Here is a 16,773-nt window from a genome sequence, read left to right on the forward strand (position 1 = left end):
AAGCGAAAAACAATATTTATTTATCAAATAAACATTTTTTCGTATTTTAGGACAACAGTAAAATGTATTTCGAATTAAATAAATTATAATATATTGTAATATAATGTATTCTTTTGTAATATTGTATTCTATTTGTCTCACTTAATTTAATTCAAATTTTTTTTGGACGCCCTCTACAAATAATTATATTAATGCTTATATTAGTGAATAGAGCATATCCTTTCGAATAAACTATCACACGACCCGTATTCTTATTTTTAAAAAATCATCGATTACATCATCACGTCCAGATGGATGGCGTCACTAGTATGATATATATGCCAAAAAATTATAATTTCAAAATAAAAATCAACCTGTTTCAGGATTTATCCTCATAGTCCCCATTCTGGCGAAAATGAATTTGTTCCAACTCAAACGTCCTCATTGTATGTAGCTAGTATGCAAAATTTTGACGTCTGTCAAAATTTTCAATGTATTTTAAATGTAATCATTTTTTCGAATCCTGAAAAAACTAATATGTAAGTATTTTTCAAAAATTTAAACGCAGAATGAAAGATTACTTTATTACCGAGGGCCGAAAGACCCTTAGAATAAATAAAAAGTATCTTTTAAATAAGATATTTGAAATTAAAAATCACACTAAATTTCCTCTTAGGTTTTCATCCCTGTAACTTATTAAAATAAACATTATAGAAGTTTTCAGGGACTTTCGGCCCTCGGTAATAACGTAATCTTTCATTCTGCGTTTAAATTTTTAAAAAATACTTATTAGTTTTCTCAGGATTCGAAAAAAATGAATCACATTTAAATAGCATTGAAGCCGAAAGTTCGTACCCATCCCCTTAAAGTTGTTATATTGTTACAATTTACCCTTTTCGGCTCAAAAACTATCTGGAAACATGAAAATTAACTGAAAAAGATAAAGTATACATTTAAAAGAAGTTGCAGATGCAAACGTGAGACTTGTTATTAAGCATGGCTAAAAATAGCAAAAGAATAGTTGAATCAACATTCGTGAAAGTAAAAGCAATCTGGGCAGGTGTTATACTTACTTACTTACTCTGTGGCGTTACAACCCTTCGTGAGTTTTAGCCGACTCGACCACATGTCTCCACTGTCCTCTGTGTTGAGCAACCTCTATCCAATTCTCCACGCCCATAGCTTTCAGGTCTCCTGAAAGCAGAAGGATATATGGATGCCTGCGGATATAATGAGATATATTAACAAAATTATAATTATAATATAATTATAATTATAATTATAATATAATTATAATTATAATTATAATTATAATTATAGTAACAAAATACAGGTCATAAATTAAATCACATATTCTGGGACCAAAAATAGTTCGAATGAACCTAACTTACCTTAAAAAAATATGCACATAAAAAAGTTACAGCCCTTTGAACTTACAAAATGAAAATCGATTTTTTCGAAAATATCGAAAACTATTAGAGACTTTTTATTGAAAATGGACATTTTGCATTCTTATGGTAGGAACATCTTAAAGAAAAATTATAGAGAAATTTGTGCACCCCATAAAAATTTTATGGGGGTATTGTTCCCTTAAACTCCCCCAAACCTTTGGGTACGTCCTTAAATTTTGTGTACATCCTTAAATACGTAATTAAATTACTATTGTGGTACCATTAGTTAAATTAAATATTTTTAAAACTTTTTGCCTCTTAGTATTTTTTCGATAAGGTAGTTTTTATCGGGTTGGGGCTTTTTTTTTAATATGTTTACATAAAAATTTTATGAAGGTTTTGTCCCGTTAAACCCCCCAAATGTTTGTGTACGTTCCAATTAAACTATTACTGCAATACCATTAGTTAAAAACAGTGTTTTTAAAACTTTTTTGCCTCTTTGTATTTTTTCGAGAAGGTACCTTTTATCGAGATGTGGCTTCTTTTTTTATATGGTTCAAAAAATACCTAAAAATGTAAATCATAAATAACTATTTCATATTATTACTAAGTCTCCATGAACGTACTTAAGGCTATGGGTACATAATTCGCAAAATATTTTACGGCTATCCCTACCTTTTCTGTCTTTTCATGGCAAATTACGTGTAGTAAAATTCACACTGGTATGGATATGTACATATTACTAGAATGGCATTCTACTTGACAATGATCATAACTAGCTTAAAAAGATGGCTTTTGAATGCTCTTGGATAACGGTTATTTTTTTTATAATTGCAAATTATTAATTCAGTTAATAAATGTGATAATTTTTTCACTAGCTATGTATTCAGTGATTGTAATAATTTATATATGTACCTACAACAAAAACTAATACTCAATCGAGAAAAGAGGAAAGTGTTAAAGTGATTTTTTAATAATATATTGTTACTATGGAACGCTTACAATTTTGAACATCTTTAACAACAAAATACTTAGATCACAGAATATATCTTGATGTATTCTCTGCTTCTATATTCCATAAATAATACACAATAAATAACTTTTTATAAAGTTCACCTCTTAAATCAATTATTTATCAAATACACTATACGCTCTGAGCTTCGCTAGTGGCGCTCCTAGCGGTTACTAATTCAACTTTCACCGGTAATTTTTAAATTTATTATTTAATTGCTATCGCTTAACATTTACAACGCAAAAAAGTAATTAAATTGTAATCGATTTCTTTAAGATTTTGCTAATCATTTTGACGTTCTATTGATAAAATATGAACTTCTTACTTCGGATACTTTCACAATTATCGTGTAGATGGCGCTAAGATTTTTAGATTAAATTATAATTACATATTACGGAACATTAAAAATACTTAAATTCACTATTTAAAACGTAAGTATATTTAAGGTAAAAATATATACCACAGCTCTGACCAACTAATATTTTTTATAATTAATGTTTTTAATTTTAATTTTAAATTAATCACTTTGACATTTATGTCAAATTTCCGGTAAACATTTACAGACTTGCCACTACTGGCGCTCGCGAATTTGTAAATATCCCCTCTACGTACGAGCTCACAGCGTATATATCAATATTATTTAATCAACGACTATAGTACATTGTTTACCGGGTAGGAAAAGCTTAACATTCCTGGACGACTGTGAAGATTGCTAAGTCGAGGCGCAAGCCGAGACTTAGCAACACAGAGTCCAGGAATGTGGCTTTTCCTACGAGGTAAACATACTATTTTTCCGCAAATCGTTTAAAATTCGACAGATATTGATTGATTTAAAAAAAAACGCGATAATTTTATTCCCAAATAAATGGTGCTTTGAAATTCCTAATAAAATTACTTGGGTTACTATGGAAACGTATTGAGGTTGAATTGTCAAACTTGACGCTTATAAATTTAATTGCTGGTGTTCTCGAAAGTAAAATGATAAGTGATGATGAAATTTCCATTCCTGGGACTCCTCCAGAGCTGGTTGAGGCAGTGAATACTGCTTCATTAGAATTATTGCCAAAGAAATCAAGAGAAAAGTACGAAAATGCATACAGACGTTTTATGGATTATCGCATGAGTAAAAATACGAGTTCTTTCTCAGAAAATGTTGTAATGGCATACTTCCTAGACCTTTGTTTAAAGATGAAATCTTCAACATTATGGGCCAATTATTCAATGCTGAAGTCAACCCTTGCACTTAAACACAATGTAGATATATCTACATACTCAAAACTTCGTTCTTTATTGAAACGGCAAGCTCAAGGTTATAGGGCAAAGAAATCTAAGATTTTAACGAAGGAAGAAATTGAAAAATTTATCCAGGAAGCTCCAGATAAAGAAAATTTTTAATGATTAAGGTAATTTATAAGGTTTTAATAGCAATGTGTTTTCTATCATTTATGTAGAACACTAACAACTGTACGGAAATATCATTTTTCTACAACCACTATTCAAAGTGCACTTTTCTGCACGGTTTTATGTTAGCAAACTTGATATTTTCTCACAGTATAAGATATTTGACATTAGTGTGCAGAAAAGTGACGTTTCTGTGCCGCAAAGTGACGTTTCTGTGCCGCAAAGTTCTTTTCTGCACAGTTGACTACCTCATTCTGAGTAACGTTATATTCTGTTTACATCCGTGGACTACCGCATTCTGAGTAACGTTATATTCTGTTTACATCCGTGGTTAAACTTTAGACAAATATATAACCTATAAGGCAATTATTATATTTAACTATAGCATAGAAACTAAATTATGGATGTTACAACTGTTTTATTTTACAATTTTATTCTTATTAAACATTTTATAATTATCAAATAACAAATAAAGATTTAGCAACCTGTGCAAGAGACGTCGAATGAAGTAGGTTTTGTGTAAATCCGTGACTGCATAATATAATGTCAATAATGTGTAATAATTGTTTAAATTTAAACAAATTAAGGCAGTGCATTAATTTTTTAACTGATTTCTGTGTAATTTATTTAGGTATAAGGAATTTAAATTGATTAGTAGGTATTAATTAAATACAGTTTAAAATTTATCACATAGGTACCTATTATAATTAATCGTCGTTTGGAAATTGTGATTTTTATTTTTAGGAAAAACTGTGCTTGTAGAAAAAGTATAGTGTGAAACACGTGCAGAAAGATAATTTCTCACTCGTTTGAATTGCGGCACTCGCTTGCGCTCGTACCGCAACTTTTCAAACTCGTGAGAAATTAGTATCTTTCTGCACTTGTTGCACAATATACTATTCCTTACAGTAAGGAAATGACATTTCCTTACAATAAGGAAGTCCTGACTTTTTCTTCAAGAAATTTTGACAGGAATGTCAAAATTTCCTGGCGATTTGCGGAAAAAAATATTCCCGATTCATGTGAAATAATTATATAAAATTGTCACTGATTGTCAGTGTCTGACTGACAATATTCTATTCGACTAAGTGCGTTGTATGACAAAGATAGATTTGGAAAATATTACCACGGACATTTTGTTCATTTTTTTCGAATCCTGAAAAAACCAATAAATATTTTTGAAAAATCTAAACGCAGAATGAAAGACTAAATTATTACCGAGGGCTGAAAGTCCCTTAGAATAAATTAAAACTTTATTTTGAATGAGATATTTGAAATTAAAAATAAAACTAAATTTTCTCTAACTTTTTCACCCCTGTAACTTATTAAAATTAACATTATAGAAGTTCTCAGGGACTTTCGGCCCTCGCTAATAACGTAATCTTTCATTCTGCGTTTAAATTTTATAAAAAAACTTATTAGTTTTCTCAGGATTCGAAAAAAATGAATCCCCATTTGAATAGCATTGCAGCCGAAAAAACGTACCGATCCTCTTAACCATACATACAAATTTTGGTGGATTTGACAAATATTCAAAATATCTCGATAAAAACTGACTTTTCGAAAAAGTACTAAGACGCGAAAAAATGTTAAAAACATCGTGTTTAACTGATGGTACTACAATCATAATTTAATTGGAACGTACACCAAAGTTTGGGGGGGTTTAAAGGAACAAAACCCCAAGTTTTTATGGGGTGTCCAAATGTCACTATAATTTTTTATTTAGGTGCTACTGCCATAAGAATGCTACATGTCCATTTTAAATAAAAAATCTGTCATAGTTTTTGATATATTGGAAAAAATCGATTTTCATTTTGTAACTTCAAAGGGCTGTAACTTTTTTTATGTGCACATTTGCACTAAGGTAAGTTAGGTTCAATCGAACTATTTTTGGTCCCGGAATATGTGATTAAATTTATGATCTGTATTTTTGCTACACCCTGTATAGAATGGACAGGTGATATACCTAGAATAAAATTGAATAAAACTCCAAAAGGAGGCTTATGTTTGACATTGTCCGATGCTGAGTAAAGTAGATACCTTATTTTGTAAAATAAAAGGACAATATTATAAATTTTTAATTTTATAAAAATATTAATAATGGTAGGGGAGCCCAAGCGGGGATTTTTGCAGTTGCTCGAGCGCGTCAGAAAATCACATCACAGAAACCTTGTATACTCTGTAAATGTACCCCACCATATATATAGACTCTTAATACAGGGGAGTTTTTCTTAATACAAGGTGGGAGCGAAAAAAAGCTATCCTTAAAAAAAATTCGAAATGGTCAAATTAAGATAAGGTAAATTAAGTACATGGTGAACAGTGGACGTGGATTTTAAATTGTAGAATTCCCTCATCTTCCTTAGTCTCAGCATCCGTATGGCTTGCAAATTGTAGAAGCCTCGGAGGTGTAACCAGAGAAGGTTCCCATTGTTTTCATTCTGGTGGGATGTTCTATATGCCATTAGAGTGAAAACTTAGTCTTCTTTCTATTTAAATAATTATTGATTGGCGTAAGGTTTATGTTATTTATGTCTGATTACTATTAATACTATTGGCTGTAAGCGGGCATGTTTGGTTGTGTAGTAATTTCCAGTCACGTATAGCAACCTAACTTACCAAAAAAAATTACCAACGTCACTAGACAGGTGTGTCTCGGCAGAGCGAATTCAGTAAATCTCCGTATACAACATCGAATTATTCTGTCATAGGACGGGACATTCTTATTCTATCGTTCTATGCTCTAGTCTAGACACGTTCCATGTCAATGTCAAGCCCCACTAGTTAATTCTGTCAACTAAGTCCCTCTCTTGTCAACACGGTTGCATTTGTTTATTTAATTTTTGGTGATTATTTAAGGCCCCGTTTGGCCTGGTACCTGCATTTATTTCAAACAGACGTTCTTAATAATTGGAGTAGGTGCTTTATACTACTGTACGACTTTTTATTGTAAGCTTATATTCATAATTCTTTTAATCATTGCTTCCTTCTTGTCCTCACTATTTTATAGCTGTTCGATTTTATAATAAGGGTAATTTCCAGGGGTGGCCAAACTGTGGGTAGCCACATGTGGCTCTTTTAAAGATTATTTGTGGCTCTCAAGAATTGTCCCTGAATTACTTTTAATGCTATTCAGTTTTTCCTTAGAATATCTAATAAGTAAAATATCATCTGAGCTGACAGGAGGATTTGCGAATCGAGGATCAAAACTATTGTTGGCCTTTGTTGGTGATATAGATATAGGTGCAGTCGATCATTCTACAAGAGACGTGAGAGAGGTGTTTTCACATCTCGAGGAAGAAACAGGTAGTCTGAGCTTTTCCCTAAATGAAGAGAACAAGAAATACATGCTAGTAACCAAAAATTTAGATCAAGAGGTAGACCGAACATAACTACTAATGACCACAAATTCTAAGTAGTAAAACAGTTTAAATATCTAGGAACGGTAATCACAGAAGACAATCACGTTATAAAAAGAGGTCTTAGCAAGGATAGCTGCGTGGAATATATCATTATACTATCATCATTACTAAGATCTAAGCTGCTAACAAAACAATCTAAATTAAGACTATACATCCAATTATTTGCCCAATTGTTAAATAGGGAAGTGACACGGGGACTCTACATCAGTGGGAAATAAATATTCTTCAGATGCAAATCCACTAATGGATGTTAGCGGTCGCATTTTTCATTATCTCTATGTTTCTTGCAAAATGTATCAGATATTAATTGTCGTTAATTCCTGTCCATTGCCTTATGTTTCGGAGCCAGGACATTTTCTTGCGTCCCATTACTTTTTTGCCTTAAATTTTACCCTCGATTATAAGTTCGATTAACTGGTATTTTTTTTATTTCGCATTGTGCGACCTTGATACACAATTTTTCTTCCCTTGATGGTTTCGAAAAGTTGGCGTTCTTGGTTGATTCTTTTAAGGACATTTGGTTTTGAGTGTCCAGCCCTCTACGCCATATAGCAGCACCGACCATACGTAGCACTTAGTAAACCTTAGTCTCAGTTGAAGATCGAACTTGGAACAGGTCAGTACCTTCCTCATGCGACCTTTTACTTCCCTGTCTGATGCCCAGTCTTGAAAAAACCACGTTCCCAGGTATTTAAATTTGCTCACTTTTTCAATGGATTTGGTATTCAGTGTTATGGTGGAGTTTTAAAGTGCATCCGTTTCTGATAAAGATGATCATGAATTTGGTCTTTTTGGTATTAATCTCTAATCCCATTCTCTTACTGTATTTTCCGATTATAGTAACAAGTTGTTAAAGATTGGCTATGTTGTCACAAATTAAATAAATAAGCTACTGGGAAATAAATAAGCTGCTGCTATTTGAAAGCAAAGTCCTCAGAATGATATTTGGTCCTCAAAGAGATGAATTGACAGGAGAGTGATACTGAAAACATCGTCAGACATACAAAAGCTAAGATAAGGTGGGGTGGCCATGTGGTAGATCAGAGGAAGACAGAGTATTAAAGACGGTGTTTTTTGAGAGGAGATAGATCAATAGGCCGTCCCAGAAAAAGATGGAAGGATGATGAAGAATCGAAGTATCCTGAATTAGTAAAGGCTGCTTGTAGAATTATTTGCATATTTCAAACAACGATGTGAACCATTTTATTTCACTTTAAAATTCGTGAACTACAAACGATAAGAGAAAAATTGAATACCCTTTATACATTTTTTAGATAATTGTTTAATTGCGGCTCGCGAAAAATTTCAAATTTTGAAAAATGGCTCGGACTATCAAGGAGCTTGGCCACCTCTGGTATACCTATTCTATTTATTTATATGCATAGAGGAATCAAAAAAATTTAACTATAAATATTATTAATAACACTGGTCAACAAAAAAAATTAAAAAAAATGAACAGACACTCTGATGGGTGTTCTTTACTAATTTTGGGTCGCTGAACTCGAATATGACCTCCGTTTTTTTCCATCACCCTCCATTTTTCCGCTCCCCCCTATTCTTGCCAAAATAGTGGTGAAATAGGTAAATTTAGTTTAATTTGCTCATTTCGCCGCGATAAATGCCAACTTATAGATTAAAATTACAGTAAAATAATGATTAAGATTATGCCCAACGATAAACATAATTGGGGATCCGAGGGGGCGAAAAAAGGGGAAGAAAGGGGTATTTTTCTGAAAAAAACGTAAAAAATCAGCATTTTTCAGTATTTTTTTGGAAAAAAAGCGACATTACAGGCCTTTTGCCATTTTTTACACCTTCCCAATACCCCCTTGAACCGCCTTGCATCATCATATCTCTCTTTTTCACCCTCCCCCCCTTAAAGCCCCCTCGTTCTTCATCAAGAAAAAAAACATAAATATGGATGTACAAAAAAAAAGAAGTTACCTATTTATTTGAAACAAACTCTTATGTGATTTTGATTGTATCTGAGAATTATGACAAAAATATGATTAGACAAGGTGGAGGGGGAGAAAAAGTATTGAAATTAATCATAAGGCTAAGCAATCAAAAAGTCTGAAAAAAAAACATACCTGCATCTACTTGGAAATTTTTCTCCTTTTGTAAGCGTCCTCCGGTGTTTCTCTAATTTGAGTCCAACATACTAGGGTTCCATTTTCCAGCGTATCTCTTCTCCATTTGGGCAATCTGCTGATGAAATCTTTCACCATGCTCGTCCGAAACGGCTCCACAATTTTCCGGGAAAAAACTCAGGTGGGAGTGGAGAAAATGGACTTTTAATGACATATTGCAACCTAAAGCCTTGTAAGATTTAAGTAGCTCATCAATTCGTTGTTGATAGTCATCTGACCTTTTGTTTCCAAGAAAATTGCGACAAACAAAAACAAAAGATTCCCAGGCTCTTTTCTCTTTTCTTGACAAACTGTTGGAGAAAGCATCGTCATCAAATAACTGTTTAATCTGGGGTCCTACAAATACGCCTTCTTTGATTTTGGCATCACTTATATGCGGAAATTTTTGCTTCAGGTATAAGAATCCTTTACCATCCCTATTTAGAGCCTTAACGAATTGTTTAAAAAGGCCCAGCTTAATGTGAAGTGGAGGTATAATGATTTTTTTTTGTCTACTAAGGCACCAAAAGCGATGTTTTTACAACCGGGAATATCATTCACGCGCAAGGGCCAGTCTTTTCGCACATAATGTTGATCTTTAGCACGGCTGTCCCATTCACAAAGAAAGCAACAAAATTTAGTGTATCCAGCTTGCAATCCAGTTAATATTGCCACTACTTTGAGGTCAGCACAAACATTCCATTGATGATGATCGTAACTAATTTTTTCCAAAATTTTTCTTAGATTGTCATATGTTTCCTTCATACTGGTTGCATAGGCAACAGGGACCGATGGTAGATCATTTCCATTATTAAGTAAAACCGCTTTTAAACTAGTTTTTGAGGAATCAATGAAAAGTCTCCAGTTTTCAGATACGTATGGTATTTTTAGCTCAGTCATTAGTCCTGCAATGTTGTTACAGCTAATTAAATCTTCATCATCATCATCTCGCGAGAAAAAAGAAATGAAGGCGGAATTTCTTTTTCTGAAAAACGTAATTTTGACATCTTTCTGCAGGAGATTTTTCTGCTGAAGTCGTGAACCAAGAAGCTCAGCTTTTATTTTAGACAGGTCTAAATCGCGAACTAAGTCGTTTAATTCCTCCTGCGTAAAAAGTTGTGGTTCGTTCGAACCGTTAGGCGTGTAGTCTCCATCTTGGCTCCCATGTGAGGTCTCCTCTTCCAGTGGTGACGCATTCTGTTCAGTTGCTGATTCTTCATCATCTAGGGTGTAGTTTACGGGTGGTATGGGAACAGGCAGCATATTACTATGTTCCACGGGTCTAATTGCCGAAGGGATATTCGGATAAGTGATGGTACGTTTCGATTTTCGCGAAAATCCAGATATTTTCGTCATACAAAAATAACAGTCCTCGGCATGAGAAGTGGGCTCACGCCAGACCATTGGTACAGCGAAGGACATCGGACGTGATTTCCCACGTAACCACGAACTTAAATTAGTGTAACAACTATTGCAACATAATTTTGGGGCCCATGGCTTGTCTTGATCCCCGACTTTGCAACCGAAATAAGGCTCATAAGCTTTTCGAACCATCTTATTTAAAGGTCTCCTTTGATTCTTAAAAGTTACTTCTCCACAAATATAACAGAAAGAATTCACATCATTCTTACAAAAACGCGGCATTGTAACTCCAAAAACTTTACAAAGAAATGTACTTGAAGCACAGAAAAAAAACACGTGTGCTAAACGCAAACACCTCACTTTTAAAAACTTCGAGACACTCTGTCTCGAACAACACGCTCACTGCAACTGACAGGTGCTTGCTTGCGAATTCAAGTAGTGTAAAAGAGAGAGGGGGGGTGAAAAAGAGAGATAGGAAGGTGCAAAGGGGTAGTGGGAAGGTGTAAAAAATGGCAAAAGGCCTGTAATGTCGCTTTTTTTCCAAAAAAAATACTGAAAAATGCTGATTTTTTACGTTTTTTTTTTCAGAAAAATACCCCTTTCTTCCCCTTTTTTCGCCCCCTCGGATCCCCAATTATGTTTATCGTTGGGCATAATCTTAATCATTATTTTACTGTAATTTTAATCTATAAGTTGGCATTTATCGCGGCGAAATGAGCAAATTAAACGAAATTTACCTATTTCACCACTATTTTGGCAAGAATAGGGGGGAGCGGAAAAATGGAGGGTGATGGAAAAAAACGGAGGTCATATTCGAGTTCAGCGACCCAAAATTAGTTAAGAACACCCATCAGAGTGTCTGTTCATTTTTCCATGTTGACCAGTGTAATTATTCTATTTGATTTATTCCTAGAGACCGCTCTAGTATTTGGTTATTTCTTAAAGAACGGCAAGGAATTTGGTTCAATAATTATTGTTGTCTAATATACATTATGTCGTATTCTAGTTTTTTGGAATAGTCATCTGAACAACTCTTCTCCCTTCAGGAGGCAGCCTGAAGACTCCAACATCGCCGGCGATACAACTAGGATGCTTCCAATGTAAACCGACTGAACAACCAAAAAATTAAAACTGTAGGAACCTACCATCTGAGGCCACAACATCCAAGCCCAGGTCTGCAATCAACCAGCAGCCAAGACACCAAGAAGCTACCGACATATAAAAAGTGCCATAAGTATAATCTGAACTGTGAGTTTTCGGCAAGGTTTTTTATATTTATATCTTTGATTTGATGATACATCATACTTTATTATGCATTTAATAAAAAATAAACCTGATTACTTAACTTATTGGTTTTATTCGCCTCCATCTAAATTTTTATCGTTCATATTTTTTATTAGGACAAGACTTACTCACAACTGAGTACAAGACTGAGACAAGACTTACAACAAGACTGAGCTAAGGCTGGTATTATTGATAACTACTATCATAGTTGATTAAAATATTATTTTACAATAATATTTCAATCCTCTGTGGTAGTTTGTCGTTACATATTATTAACTAACTTAAAATTAAAATTAAGCAGAAAACATTACGAAGGGCTTTTATTTCTCTCACGGGGTTTTCTGCATCGTACGCCATTGGTACCAATTGGGATGTTGGCTTTAAATTCTGCAAGGCCGTATATTCAGCGATTCTTTAATAACCTGAAAATTTGTTGTGCCTTTCGTATTTCACACTTATACTTATTTCTTAGGACTTGGAGGAAGTGGAGGCATACTTATAGTGGAGTCGACAAAGCAAAATTACATATTTTAAAGAGGAAAAAAATTGGTAGTCCGGATTAAACAGTTTATATTTCATCTAAATCACTTTAAAAGAAAGGGGTTAGTGGGAAATGTTTATTTATAATAATATACGAAATTTAAAAATTACTTTAATATCTCATTAAAGAAGATTTGTGGTAAGAAATAAGAAGAAGATTTATTCCATCCACTATTATTAAAGTGCAAAATGTAACCGGGATGGATATACGAAGATATACAGTGTGCGAAGAAATTACCTATGCAATAAAAGTAGATACATGATTAGGTCATAAAATTAACTTCCCAAGGGTAGCAATATTGCTCTATCCATTTGTAAAATTGCATAAGGAAGAAAAACATAATGATGTTCTTTAAAAAATTAAAATCAATTTTCACGCATATTTTCCTAGGAAAATCCATAGTTTTCACATATTTTCTTTACTGATTTCGTCTTTCAGTTCTCTGAAAGGTAAATGGATAACATTGTGACAGAACTGTTCTTTAAATCCGACTGAGTAAAAGCTCTAAACTAAAATGAAAACCAATTATATGACATATTATAGCCAGCCAGACCATTGTTTCCATAGTGTTTAGGATTAATTTAATCATAAGCCTATTTGAAACCTATAAAGATCTGATGCACGTCTTGATTATACTCACAATACTTTTTCAAGCATTTGTCTAATAGTAGATCTCTTCCAGGCCTGAAACTGCACTGGTAGTCACTAACTATTTCTTCGGCGTATGGTAGTAATTTTTTTAGTAATACCGAAGTCAATATTTTATACGTAGTAATGATTAGTGAAATTCCTCTACAATTCATACGTTATTTCTTTTTTTCTTTCTTATGTATTGGTTCAATAATACTACTATAATATTCATTTTTTTCATTGTTTCCATCATTTTCATTATTTTCATCGTTTTCTTCACTGAAATTTTGTATATCCACGAGCTCTTCAAAATATTCAGCACACCTTTCTATAATTTTGTTTTGGACAGTAATTTGGGCAGCTTCTTCCAATTTTTCCTCTCACAAAATTGAGTGTTCTTATATAGCAGCCTCTCTTATGTTATCTTACTTCTCTATAGAATGTTTTACTTTGATTATGTCTGTTGCTGCGTCTCTCTCTCTCTCTCTCTCTCTTAAATTTTTGGTTTCCTCTTTCTTTCCACATATTTCTCTGCTGCTTCTGTAATAGTTTATTTTATAGAGTGCCATCGCTGATCTACGTCTTCACTTCTATCTATATTTATTTGTAAAACATGAAATATATTTCTTATTTCTACTTGGCATTGTCTTTCCTTAACTTCTTCTTTCAGCTGCGCCATATTCTATCTAACGATTTTCGTCTCTTTATCTCTTGTTTGTATTGAAATTCTTGTTCTGAGCTTGGCCTTCACGAGAAAATATTCCGTGTCGCTATGTGCTCCTCTCATAGTTCCTACTATTATTATGTAGTATGCTGTTAGAATGTCTAACATTTCATCAATCCATACATGATCTGTTTAATTATTTGTTCTTCCATCGTTGGATCTCCATGTTTTCTTGTGATTCATTTACCAAGCGAACTGAATGATTTTAATGACTAAGATGCACCCTGGCGCAAAGTCAGTAGTAATACATTGTCATTTGAAACGTCATGTAGACTATAAATATCTTTCTGATATGGGTACTACGTACTCTTAGGTGCCTACTTTTGCGTTTATGTCCCCTATAACGCAGAGAACAAAGTAGTTGTCAGTAATTAATTTCGAAGTTCGTGGATTATTACTTCAGTGACGTGTAAAATTATAATACAATTTTACGTGTATAATTCCATAATTTTAATACTATACTATTATTTTAGTAAGGAATAAGTAATATTTCATTCAACAATTCACTGACAACTATTTCATTCTTGGACTTTAGTATTATTTTGATATCATGGTTAGGAGCGTCTGTGTATACTTGATTTAGAGTATCTTAGAACTAATTGTTATCATCCTTTGATGCTTCGTTGGTTGGTGCATACACTGAGAATATAGTTAAATTGGACTATTTACCCCTTAATCTTATAATACAGATCCTTTCATTAATTGGTTTAAAGTACAATAGCTCTAATTGCAATCTTTCATTTATTACACATTTATTACACAAGCCACATCCGTTTTCATGTCGAGATTTATATCACGAAAATAATACTAATGGCTTCTCCATGAGTACTGTTCCAGATCCTATCCATCTCATTTCCTGAATGACTACTGTATCATATCTTCGGTATTATAGTTATTTTATCGCTGTGGCGATTCCAGATCGGTACCAACTTAATACATTCCACGTCCTAATAGAATATCCTTTGTTCGTAGCATTCGTCGTTTGATCGTTGGTCTGTAATCAAACCCCTTTTTGGAGAACCATGTCTCCCTTCCTCGTCTGCTACGACCCTGCCTTCCATTGGGGTTGGTTACCCAATGTCTAGCAAGGATCCAGGTTTCGGGGTTCACTCGTGTAGTCAAGATGACATTTCGTGGAGGTGAGGATAGGAATAATTGACTAGGAGAGGCTAAATATGCTAACTAGAGGTACTATCTTATAATACATATCATTGCTATTTTGAACCATTCCTAACCGCGCAATAGATTAAGTTAAAATCTTTCTAGAGGCAACCACCTGATAATTAAGAAGCAAAATTGCTTAGATAAAGAAAGAAGAACAATATACTTGTAGTTATTTTGTAAACTACTCAAAAATTCAAAAGTTATTTTTTCCTATTGTTTTTAAATTGTATTTTTGTGTTTTTAGCTTCCACACATTCCCAGTATTTTTAGACAAAACTATAAAGTAGGTATCTGTATTGGTTTTTCTTTTAAGTATATATTGGTAGACCCCTAAAAACGTAGAAACCAACAGTAATTAACTAGATCTATAAAAAAATTTACACTTTTTAAGATTACAGCTCCCATTTATCTTTCTTATCGATGTGTCTCATATTATATTGTGTTTTTTTAGTATTATAACTATTTCATTAACGAAAATTATATTCTGCCTAATTTTTCTTTCTTGGTGTTACTTATTAAAAAAACAAGCTGAAACTGCGAGCGTTATCATAGCGAAAATTTTGTTTATTTACGTATTTAAATTCATAATATGGAAAATTGCTATTAGGAAAAGTTGTTTAGAATGTTTTATGTTGTTATGTTTTAATGTGCAATTATATCACTCTAATTTAAATGTTGTGAACTTTAAAGATACTTTACTCTTGATCACAATTGATATTTTTTTATATACCTCCTATAAAATTAATAAAATTTGATATATGATGGTTGCATCCTAAATCTTAGACCATGAAGAGCTTTTTATGAAGGATAATTTTTCTTCGCCAAATTAAAAATAAAAGAGTTATAAATGAAAATGATGTTGGTATCCGTAATTTGAGAAAAATCTTATTTAAGTATTTTTTTTTTCGTTAGAAGGATGTAATTGCATACATTAAAAAATAATTTTTTATTCCAAAAGCATTTCATGATAACAATTTTCATTATTGTGAAATAAATAAAGATATTTTACTCTTTAGCGAAACTCATATTTTTTGACATACCTAGTATAATATAGATACAATTTGATATCTGATGGTTGAATCATAGATTTTAGGCCATGCAGAACTTTTGATAAAGAAACACTTTTTTAGAATTTATAAACGAAAAGATTTCGTTGAAAATAATACCTGCTTGGATTTCCAAATTGAAACAATAAATGTGTGGTTATTTATTTATAACAATTTTGGCAAATTTTGTTTAAACTCTTAAGCCGCTCTACTAAAATCATCGTTAAAAAATAATCTTATTAAGAAAGTATCGAAATCAAACGTTCTATATTGAAGAGGATATCATTAGTTGCTCTACATTTTCAGATATTTTTTTTCTTTGAGATGCATCATTTATTAATTGATCTGCTGAAATTTGGGTCGGCAAAAGTTTGCAAATGACGACGAAGAGAGAAGAAAATTATTTGTAATTGGTGACAACAACCGGTTTTTAAAAGTGAAAGATAAGAAATCTAATTTTGTAACAGAAGATGATAATATTTAATAAAAAAATAGGTATGTTGGGAGAAAAATCTTGTAATTAAAGATAATCGAAGCAATTTCGTGAAATACTGTTAAATTGATAATACTTACATTCACACTGTAGAGAATGAATTCAAAGAAATTGGTGTAGTATTTACAACAGATAGCTAATAATGTTCTTCGAATTATGAAACATTTACTGTTAGTACAGAAACTGACTATTATA

The sequence above is a fragment of the Diabrotica virgifera genome, chromosome 6, assembly GCF_917563875.1.
Source record: "Diabrotica virgifera virgifera chromosome 6, PGI_DIABVI_V3a".
In the NCBI taxonomy this organism is placed as follows: Eukaryota; Metazoa; Arthropoda; class Insecta; order Coleoptera; family Chrysomelidae; genus Diabrotica; species Diabrotica virgifera.